Source organism: Schistocerca gregaria, chromosome 6 (genome assembly GCF_023897955.1).
Source record: "Schistocerca gregaria isolate iqSchGreg1 chromosome 6, iqSchGreg1.2, whole genome shotgun sequence".
In the NCBI taxonomy this organism is placed as follows: domain Eukaryota; kingdom Metazoa; phylum Arthropoda; class Insecta; order Orthoptera; family Acrididae; genus Schistocerca; species Schistocerca gregaria.
The window spans coordinates 133,120,549-133,131,875 of record NC_064925.1 but is presented as its reverse complement, the minus strand read 5'-3'; the positions used below and the strand labels follow the sequence as shown (position 1 = coordinate 133,131,875).

Genomic DNA, 11,327 nt, shown 5'->3' with positions numbered 1-11,327 from the left:
AGGGGCGGTTCACAACCGACCGACAACCTGACCGATTTCCAACGGTCAAATCAAACTGCAGAGATAATGGAAAATATCGGCCGATGAAGAGTAACCGAGATACCAATAACTTCAACTGGGCTTCACCAAGATCAAGGAATCAAACGTCAGTCAAGACGAGTTTAAACGAATCCGAAAACACAAGTCAAAACTTTCAAGTCACTACCGGAGGCTGCCGATTCTAGGCAAGAATAGACACGAATTGTTATCACACGTGTCATGGGCTAAGAAAACAACAATTCACACATAACAAACAAATCGTAAAGTCGAGTTTTAAGAACTGGTAACTAATTACTCAACTAGAGGATCCTGCTTCGCAATAAGACGAGAAGTCGCTCACACAGCTAGCGCCTCCAAATGCAACAGCGCGTGCCCCCCGCCAAAAGCCCCGGCCTGGCTTCGCGCTGTGGACACTGCGTCGCTGCTCACTTCCAACTAATCAACCAGGCCCAAGCACAATCCCAACTCGAAAAATGCTGTTCGTCCTGAGGATCCAAGACGTCGTCGACTGAGCCGCCCGGCCGAGCAAAGAACTAACCGTCGTCCCCGCTGGTACTGGCTGTGCGGACCTCACTGGGGCTCCGTCCCCGACTGCACTGCTGCTGCGTCCCGAGAGCCCTCCTGGTCTGTCTCCGACTACACTCCTGGTCCGTCTCCAACTCAACTGACTTCCAGACTGTGATATATCAGATCTGGAGGACCGGGTTCTACAGGATATTCAGAAGTACTCTAGTACAAGCTATAGGCAAGTGGCCCGCCAACATGGTGTAAGCCAGAGTACGATTATGCTCATCCTGCATGGCAACGGCTTATCACCCTCACCGCTCGGAAGGACTATCGGCAGCGGGAAGGATTTTATCGATGGTTTTTGCACCGGACCGTCACAATTGTGGCATTTCTGTCATCATTTCTATCTACCGACGAGGCAGCCTTTACCAGAACTGGCATTGTAAGTCTGCATAATCTCAGTTGAGGACTACGGACAATCCTCGGGGAATAGTTCAGGCGCCTCATTGCATCGGTTCAGCATCAATGTGCAGGTACGGATTCTTTAACAGGAGGATATTAGTGTTTAACGTCCCGTCGACAGCGAGGTCTTTATAGAAGGAGCACAAGCTCGGATTAGGGCAGCTTGTTCACGACCTCTGTGACGCTATTATGAAAGAGCCTGGAATGTGCGAAAGAGTGCGATAATCCACGATGCGACATGTGGACGAATGCATGGCATCCAATAATGATCATTTGAACATCTGTTATCACGTGGATGCGAAGCAGCTCTGACTGTGTTCAGGGACGATTTGTTATTGTTGCACGCACGCCACCCATTTCCAGACACATGTTTATAGCACTCAATCTCCAGGTTACAAATGGCCTACCGGGACCATCCGACCGCCGTGTCATCCTTAGTGGTGGATGCGGATACGAGGGGCGTGGGGTCAGCACAGTGCTCTCCCGGTCGTTATGATCGTATTCCTGACCAAAGCTAATACTATTTGGTCGAGTAGCTCCTCAATTGGCATCACGAGGCTGAGTACACCCCAAAAAATGGCAACAGCACATGGCGGCCTGGATGGTCAGCCATCCAAGTGCCGACCATGCCAGACAGCGCTTAACTTCGGTGATCTCACGGGAACCGGTGTGTCCACTGCGGCAAGGCCGTTGCCTAGACACATGTTTACAGGACTTCATTTTCTCCATTTCCAGTCACGGATCCATCCCGTACTTTTTGTCGGTTTTATTAATGTTCACCTTGTATATCCACTCCATGGTCCGTAGTATTCCCGGCTACAAATGGGTCTCGCCGCATTGCAACATAAGAAAAATATGCATAGCGTAACAACATTCAAAAATATGTATTATTTAGTGCGGCGTATGTCTCCCATCAACCACGAAAGGTTTCCGACGTGCAGCTACAGCTTGGTGAACAGATATCCAGTGAAAAGTGCTCTAGATGGCACGCCACTTTTTTTCATGTTGGATGCAGCAGTTGCTAAGTACTAACAACTTGTGAGCGACAGGGTGCGGTACTTTTTCCTTCACTCGAATCTCATCGAGATACATGGGATGCTCATGGAACGAGGTAGCAGAGTCTCTGTTACAATTTGTATAGTGATGAGGAGGAAGCGGGCAATCGCCATCGTCAGCATCCGTATCAGAAGTAACATATTCGGCAGTGCTTCTACAGGACATTCTGGTGTAGCTGTAACATTGATGAAGCGATGCGTGGAGTTGGGAAGGTACAATCGGACTGTGGTTTCGTCAAAGTCTGCTTTGATCTTCGATGGAAGTGCAACTCGATCAAAAGTCAGAAAGAGAGTGCGCATAGGAACTAAGGTGGTATCAACTGTTTTCATAACTCGATGGACTGCAGTAACGCCCTGGTCAGAGCTAAGTTGGGATTTGTCCCTCTGTCAGACCTGTCAAGCAGCAGAGTCATACCTCCCGAACTTCTGACAGAGGGACCAATTACAATTTGGAAATGTCACAGCTGTTTAACAACTTCATTAAAATAAATTAGGACAGAAAAACAATTCTTACACGTATAAAAATCACATTCTAGTATCACCTGATGCACCTTAATTGAAAATAACTTAAAATTATATGATATGTATTGTTTAGATTTTTCAATAAATGGTTGCGTATTCCTTGTGCCGCACCAAAGGGGCAAAATAAGATAGAGCATTTTTTGTGAGATTATTGCATAAACGTTCAATTCATTGGGAATATCCTCTTAAAACTATAAAGTTTAATGCATTATTTATACTAAGTGGTATAGACTCTTAAAAATATCTTTAACAATAAGAAAATACTTTGTCATTTTGAAACATGTACAGTTATTTTAATGATTAATAGCAAGTTTTACTTTATTGAATCCTGGGGTTCGTGCACGAAACATGTTTTCTAGCTTGCGAGTAGATAACATAGGATGCCTGGTAATGAGTTCTGCAACCAGAAAAGTTTCTTTGTCAGATCTGTACATTTCTTTCTGCCAGCTGATACGCTAACGACCTGGAAATAAGATGTTTCGTCGTTGGACTAAAATAGTGCTTTTCATTGACTTCAGGTTGCCTTTTTCTTCTGCAGGGAACACATTTTTATATTTCCCCTCTGAGTCCTCAACTCCGTTGTTCGGATTATCCTTAGCTTTAAGAAAGCATCTTTTCAACAAGCTCCTTAGATGCTTTTAAAAGCCCCATTTAAGAATTTAAAACGTGTGGAATTGGCATTTTAATTTATTTAATATATAATTAATGCCTTTCAGTCTTTGTGATAAAAATTTACACCATGTAGAAAATCAAGGGAAAAAAATAAATAAATATAGTTTGAAATTTAGTTGCATCAAAAAATCAAGGTGCAGAAGGGGACACTATGCCATTCTGCCCCTTCCCTCTCTACCCCAAAAGCACTTTCAGCATAAAATTTTTATGGAGCATAATAACTGACAGACTTAAACATATTATGTAACAGACGTATAGAGAATTTAATTAGCTTTAAGATTGTATGTCACATAATGGCGTAAAATTAACGACTTATCTTGAGTTTAAATTCATCAAAAGTTGTAGAAACACGACTGGAAACGTGAAGAACAACGGTTTACTTACAAGTTGCACTCCAAACTATGTCAGAATGGTTGTAGACTTTCCCTTCCACTCAAAGGCGTTGTTACATGTCGCTACAATAGATTGTAGCACTTTCCAGTCTACAAAACAGAGAACAGTACTGTTGTGTCTCGCTACCCCGAGTTACACTAATTTATATTATTGAAGTATATTCCCCAGCAAACTTCATAGAATCTGAAAAAACATTGCTTATGTGACATATCAAGGCCAGCTTGAAATTTTATATTGCACATTTATATGCGACATTTCATTTTCTTAGATATCTCTAGAATATATACCTTAGTAATGATTTGCAAATTTTCTACCATATGTGCAGTCCTAGTAAAGTCACTCTATAAACAAAAATTCAACTTATGAAATCCCTAGACTCACGTAAAATCATGGACCTAGTTTGGCTCGTGGGACACATGTGTCCCATCGCACAGATTTTCAATGTCGATCAAGTTTAAATGTTTTTGTAGTGAAAGTGTATTATTGGGCATAAAGGTAGACAGTTACTGACATTTCATTTTTGAAATACATGGAAAAAATTTTTTTAAATGGGTTATAACGTATTGGGAAAAGGCAGTTTTTCAGTCTCGAACATGGATGAAATCCAGCAAGCATATGTCAGTGTTAATGAAAGATAAAAACAGCCGCCCAGTTTATTACATTGACCTGGTTCCAGTGCCAACTAAGGATATCTTCATCACAGGAAGTTGCAGTTATCTATGAAGAATTTTTAATCTATACGCGAGAATAATATCCAAATCAAAAACATTAAGTGGCACTAGAAATATTAAAAACTTCTATATATTCACATTGCTTGGAGAGGTAATAAGAACGTATGAGCTAAAGTGCTCAATTAATGAAAGTAGAACTTATCTTGTAAAGCCAACATTAAAACCGCTAGCACAGCAAAGCACTAGTATTGAGATCAGACGGAAGTGTTTCACAAGTAATTTCGACGCTACGTGAAAACAGAGCTGTGCGCGCCATCTATGGGGAGTGAATATCCTAGACCGGCACAAATTGAGGAAAGAGTTTTGCTATAAAAGAGAATAGTTATAACAATTGACCAGGTTTATTAACAGAAGTGTAAAGATAGGCAATTAAGGAAATCACAGGAAATGCTTTAAAATGAAAAAGTAGTTACACGCAGCCTCAGCCGTTCATAGATATGTTTCAACGCCTTTATCACTGGAAGAACTTAAAGTGAATTCAAAACAAGCCATAGCAGCTAATGACTATGAACCTTCCTTATTTGATAATATTTTCAAAGCAAAACTAACAGCATCCATTATTTTAGCCAATATTGCTAATAATAACAGTTCTGGTTGTTGTTGTTGTTGTTGTTGTTGTCATTGGTGTTGTGGTCTTCAGTCCTGAGACTGGTTTGATGCAGCTCTTCATACTACTCTATCCTATGCAAGCTTCTTCATCTCCCAGTACCTACTGCAACCTACATCCTTCTCAATCTGTTTAGTGTATTCATCTCTTGGTCTCCCTCTACGATTTTTACCCTCCATGCTGCCCTCGAGTACTAAATTGGTGATCCCTTGTTGCCTCAGAAGTTGTCCTACCAACATATCCCTTCTTCTAGTCAAGTTGTGCCACAAACTAGTCTTCTCCCCAATTCTATTGAATACCACCTCATTAGTTATATGATCTACCCATCTAATCTTCAGCATTCTTCTGTAGCACCACATTTCGAAAGCCTCTATTCTCTTGTTGTCTAAATTAGTTATCGTCCATGTTTCACTTCCATACATGGCTACGCTCCATACAAATACTTTCAGAAACGACTTCCTGACACTTAAATCTATACTCGATGTTAACAAGTTTCTCTTCTTCAGAAACGCTTTCCTTGTCATTGCCAGTCTACATTTTATATCCTCTCTACTTCGACCTAAATCAGTTATATTGCACTCCAAATAACAAAACTCCTTCAGTACTTTAACTGTCTCATTTCGTAATCTAATTCCCTCAGCATTACCTGGCTTAATTTGACTACATTCCTTTATCGTCGTTTTGCTTTTGTTGATGTTCATCTTATATCTTCCTTTCAAGACACTATCCATTCCGTTCAACTACTCTTCCAAGTCCTTTGCTGTCTCTGATAGAATTACAATGTCATTGGCGAACATCAAAGTTTTTATTGCTTCTCCATGGATTTTAAAAACTACTGCGAATTTTCATTTGTTTCCTTCACTCTTTGCTCAATATACAGATTGAATAACACCAGGGATAGGCTACTACCCTGTCTCACCCCCTTCCCAACCACTGCTTCCCTTTCATGCCCCTCGACTCTTATAACTACCATCTGGTTTCTGTACCAATTATAAATAGCCTTTCGCTCCTTGTATTTTACCCCTGTCACCTTCAGAATTTGAAAGATAGTATTCCAGTCAACATTGTCAAAAGCTTTCTCTAAGTATACAAATGCTAGAAACTTAGGTTTTCCTTTCCTTAATCTAGCTTCTAAGGTAAGTCGTAGAGTCAGTATAGCCTGACATGTTCCCATATTTCTACTAATTCCAATCTGATCTTCCCTATGGTCGGCTTCTACCAGTTTTTCAATTCGTCTGTAAAGAATTCGCGTTAGTATTTTGTAGCTGTGACTTATTAAACTGATTGTTCGGGAATTTGCACATCTGTCAGCACCTGATTTCTTTGAGATTGGAATTATCATATTCTCCTTGAAGTCTGAGGGTATTTGGCCAGTCTCATACGTCGTGATCACCAGATGGTAGAGTTTTGTCAGGACTGTCTCTCCCAGGGCCGTCAGTAGTTCTAATGGAATGTTGTCTACTCCCGGGGCCTTGTCAATAATGACAGTAACGAAAGGAAATACATCTCAATACTGTACTTACGGATCAGTTCGTCGTATGATAGAAAAGAAATATTGATGTAAAGTTACCTTTCCGTTAGTATAAGTTTACAAAAAGTCTAATTCACAATTTAAATTCGTTAATTACACCTTTGCGTAGTTCAGGGACTTCTAAAATAAACAGTGAAATTTATCCAGTTTATTACCTACGACTGTCCGGAAGAGCCATCAATATCGGATGTAAAGAGCATTTATTAGGAAGGAAGGGTATTAACATGCATAATACATCCTTTGCGAATCATTTTCTAACTACTGGCCACAAAACCAAAGGCGTGGATGAAGCTACTAAGCTTCATAAATCAAACAAAGGCTATGAACTGTAAGTAGTCTCGGCAAGAGAGTCTCTGGTTGGAAGGAGTAGCAGCTAGCGAGTAGGTAGGGAAGTGTATTGACATGGAGACTGTGTGTTGGTAGGACATGCATTGTAAAGTGAGATGAAATGATGTGTTTATAAGAAAATACGCAAGGAAATGTTTGATGACGGACGTTTAGTTGACGGTTTTTGGGCAGTGGAACGATTGACAACTATGTAATGTCTGGAACTGGATGTCACAAGAATAACGTAAAATTTTGTAAATACATTGTTTGCTCTGTAACAGAATCTTTCTTTTGCTAATCATATACCTACTAGTAGAGTCTATAGTAGTTAGAATCTTTTTATTTATCTGGCTGTTATTGCTACTTGCTGCAACTGCTGTCGTTCGTGTTTGAAGATTTTCTGTGACGTAAGTCACTTATGAAATGAATGGAGTTTGCTGACTGAAATGAGTTTAGGTAATTAACAGAGCTGGAGGTAGTTTCAGATTCCGTTAATTTGATATTCTTTTGGATTTGTATTATTAGGCTTTCTTGCAATTCAGTGCCATTCTTTTGTGTTGATTATTGGAAGTCATGTTGTCAATGTATAGCAGTCAGATTGCATTGGGCTTTTATGTCGTGAGAAATAAATGAATAGGTTAAGTCTGAGTTGTCTTTGTCAAGGAAAACTCTGTAAGTCGGTAATTAATGGCCTCTGAGCACTATGTGACTTAACTTCTGAGGTCATCAGTCGCCTAGAACTTACAACTAATTAAACCTAACTAACCTAAGGACAACACACACATCCATGCCCGACGCAGGATTCGAACCTGCGACCGTAGCGGTCTCTCGGCTCCAGACTGTAGCGCCTAGAACTGCACGGCCACTCCGGCCGGCGGGTCAGTAATTAATAAAAATAATTAAAGATGCACAGTTATAAAGGCGAAATGAAAAATTTCTTTGACAGCTTTAAACCACTGTTCACAACTCTATAACATACAAAATAAAATGTCGAATCAAAACACCTTCAGCTATGTAAATTTCCAGTCGATTTATTTCAGCAACCAGTTTTAGCGCTAGATTACGCGTTCTTCATGATGTGCTAGAAGAATCCCACATCCAGTCCAGTGAAAACAGGGGCCAGCATTCAGTGGCCGTATCTGCAGGTTTCTACATAACACTGCGATCCCTGCGATCATCACTTGCCTACCAAGGCCTAAAAACGGCGTACTGTATGACTGACCTGGTTGTTCAGATATAATAACAGCTGGATTTAGGCGGCTATAGGTGTTTCCGTTCGACTTTTTATACTGAACATCTGAAGTCCCATAACCATCTGTATAAAGATGGACTTACAGATATTTGACATACTGTTGTTGTTTGACTGAAGAACTTTACAGACATCTCTAAAACATCACCTTCCTCCTCTTTTAATTGTTTTCGTTTTTTTTCTTTACTGTTATTTCACTTCCCAAAATGGGACAGGCTGGGAGTGGCATGATACGCCACTCTTCAGAAAAGAGTGTTACAGAAAAAACATAGTCAAATCATAAAAGAACACATAACATAGACTGGTATAAAGTGATGAATAAACAAGAACGAAAATTGATGAGTAAAAACGGTAGATCTAAAATAACATAGATGGGAACCATACACACACATGCAGAGATTCAACACTGTGGGACGACACAAAAGCAAAGAAACACCACAGTGGGAACACAAATGAATGATGCTGGAAACATTGCTGGTGCTGGTGGAACATAGCACTGCACACAGCACTGGAGTAACACTGACACTGCAACGTAGGGGACCTAGGGTGGAGAGAGGGGGGAGAAAATGGGAGGAAGAGAGAGACGGTAGGTGGAAACGAGGAGGGTGGCAGGAGGGGGTAGGAGGGGGTAGGAGAGGGCAGTGGAGGGGAGAAGGAAAAGAGCTCGAAGCCCTGGGGTGGAGGAGGGGGGGGGGGTGAAAAGGAAAAAGATGGTGTTTGGCAGGGGAAAAGGAGGTGTTTTCGTTTTACATCACAGCTGTTATTCATACTGTGTTAATTCTGTTCCTTTTGAGCATTTTCATGTTATTTGCATTGGACAGGTGGCGTCAAGGTTACTGTTTACATTCTACAGCATTTCCTGTGTGTTTCATTTACTACCTATCTTTATACATCTGTTATACAGCTTGGTCTGTTGTTATAACTACTTTCATTTACAGTGTAATTGTTTTATTAATTTGCGCCTGTCTACGTTCTTGGCGTCCCCACAAGTGGCGTGCACGGCCGAGTTTCCACGTAGCGGAGAAAACAGTTAACAAACTTTTCAATCTCATGTCAGTCCGAACGGCTTGTTATACTCGTGTTTTAATGTTGGCTTCATAAGAAAACTTGTACGTGTTTGGCTCGAGCAGTTCAGCTCATACGTTTTTATCCTTTCCCCACGCTGGATCTCAACGGCCTCATATCACTAGCAGTCAAGATGACAGGCATCTTATCCGCATGGCTGTAGCGGATCGTGCAGCCATGTCTCGATCCCTGCATCAACAGATGGTGACGTTTGCAAGACAACAACCATCTGCACGAACAGTTCGACGACGTTTGCAGCAGCATGGACTATCACCTCGGAGACCAAGGCTGCGGTTACCCTCGACGCCGCATCACAGACTGGAGCGCCTGTGATGGTGTACTCAAAGACGAACCTGGGTGCAAGAATGGCAAAACGTCATTTTTTCGGATGAATCCAGGTTCTTTTTACAGCATCATGATGGTCGCATCCATGTTTGTCGACATCGCGGTGAACGCACATTGGAAGCGTGTATTCTTCATCGCCACACTGGCTTATCACCCGGCGTGATGGTATGGGGTGCCATTGGTTACACGTCTCGGTCACTTCTTGTTTGCACTGACTGCACTTTGAACAGTGGACGTTACATTTCAGATGTGTTACGACCCGTGGCTCTACCCTCTATTCGATCCCTGCAAAACCCTACATTTCAGCAGGATAATGCACGACCGCATGTTGCAGGTTCTGGACGGGCCTTTGTGGATACAGGAAATGGTCGACTGGTGCCCTGGCCAGCACATTCTTCATATCTCTCACCAACTGAATACGTCTGGTTAATGGTGGACGAGCAACTGCACAATATGCCAGTCCTGCTCTTGATGAACTGTGGTATCGTGTTGAACCTGCATGGGCAGCTGTACCTGTACACGCCATCCAAGCTCTGTTTGACTCATTGCTTAGGCGTATCAAGGTCGTTATTACGGCCACAGGTGGTTGTTCCGGGTACTGATTTCTCAGGATCTATGCACACAAATTGCGTGAAAATGTAATCACATGGCAGTTCTAGTATAATATATTTTGTCATATGAATACCCGTTTATCATCTGCTTCTCATCCTGTTGTAGCAATTTTAATGGCCAGTAGTGTATCTCAGTCTGGCATTGGTACCCTTAGTTGCTATGGAAACTCGATCGATGCAAAAAAAAATTGTGTAACCGGGTGGCTGTTTTTATCGTTCATGAAAGGGACAATTTTTATTGTAATGGATTCTTCGACGGCTGGTGCCGTCTAAGAATCCAGAGCTATACTGCGTACAGTAGTTCTTCGATGGCAGTGTGTCAGCTGCACTCGGGAGTCATAGCAGCAGACTCCGTCTCTCGCTCTGTCCGTGGCAGAAGGCAAGGTAAGAGACGGTGCAGCGGGGTGCGACGTCGGCTGGAAGGGGGTGGGGGGGGGGCGGTGGCAGTTCGAGTGAATCGAGAGCGCTGGATCGAATTCTAATTCGAGCATCATCGGATAGCCAGTCGATCCGGCGCGCTCTCCAACTCTCTCGAGCGGCGAGAAAAGACCGCCGCGGCCGCGCCTCCTCGCGGAGGGGTTAATCCCGGCGGGTCGACTTGTGATCCGGCGCTGGCTGCGAGCCAAATCGCCCGCTCCCTGCGCCGCTGTAATTGAAACAGCCGCCACCCCGAGCCTCGATTCGTCCCGACCTAAGCCCGCCACACGGCACCTGGGGAATCGCAGTAACTCGCTTTCGCTGTCGGCAGACCCTTAGACGACTTGGCGGACTAGTCTTCTACTCTTCTACCCACCCACCACTCCCCTCCACCGTCCCCTTCCGCCGTCACCCTATCTCGTTAGAGGCCTCTAAATCTCACAGAGCGTATTACATTTCTTACACATCAATGTTTTATTTTGTTGTGACTGACCATTCGCAATTTTTCACAACACAACTTTTATTGAAGTTCACAAGCTAGATGACTGAACATACAAACTAAAGGTACAATTACGAAAAATGTCTACTAATTGAGGCAAACAAAACTTCACTCCTTACACACACACACACACATACACACACACACACTAGTGACAGTCCAATTACGAGACGAAGACGCAATCTTCGACGGTTGCAGTACACGAGGTCTGCATCCAGCGTGAACTGAACTTCGGGCCTGGTTCTAGTCTCTAAACAGCTGTCTCCATCCAATCAGATTTCGGCGTGGTGATACA

At 42.6% G+C, this 11,327-nt stretch overlaps 1 pseudogene; it reads right to left on the bottom strand.

Annotated features, from left to right (window-relative positions):
- Positions 1–1,585: 1,585 nt before the first annotated feature.
- Positions 1,586–1,703, bottom strand: LOC126279271 (5S ribosomal RNA; annotated as a pseudogene).
- Between the last annotated feature and the right edge of the window lie 9,624 nt (positions 1,704–11,327).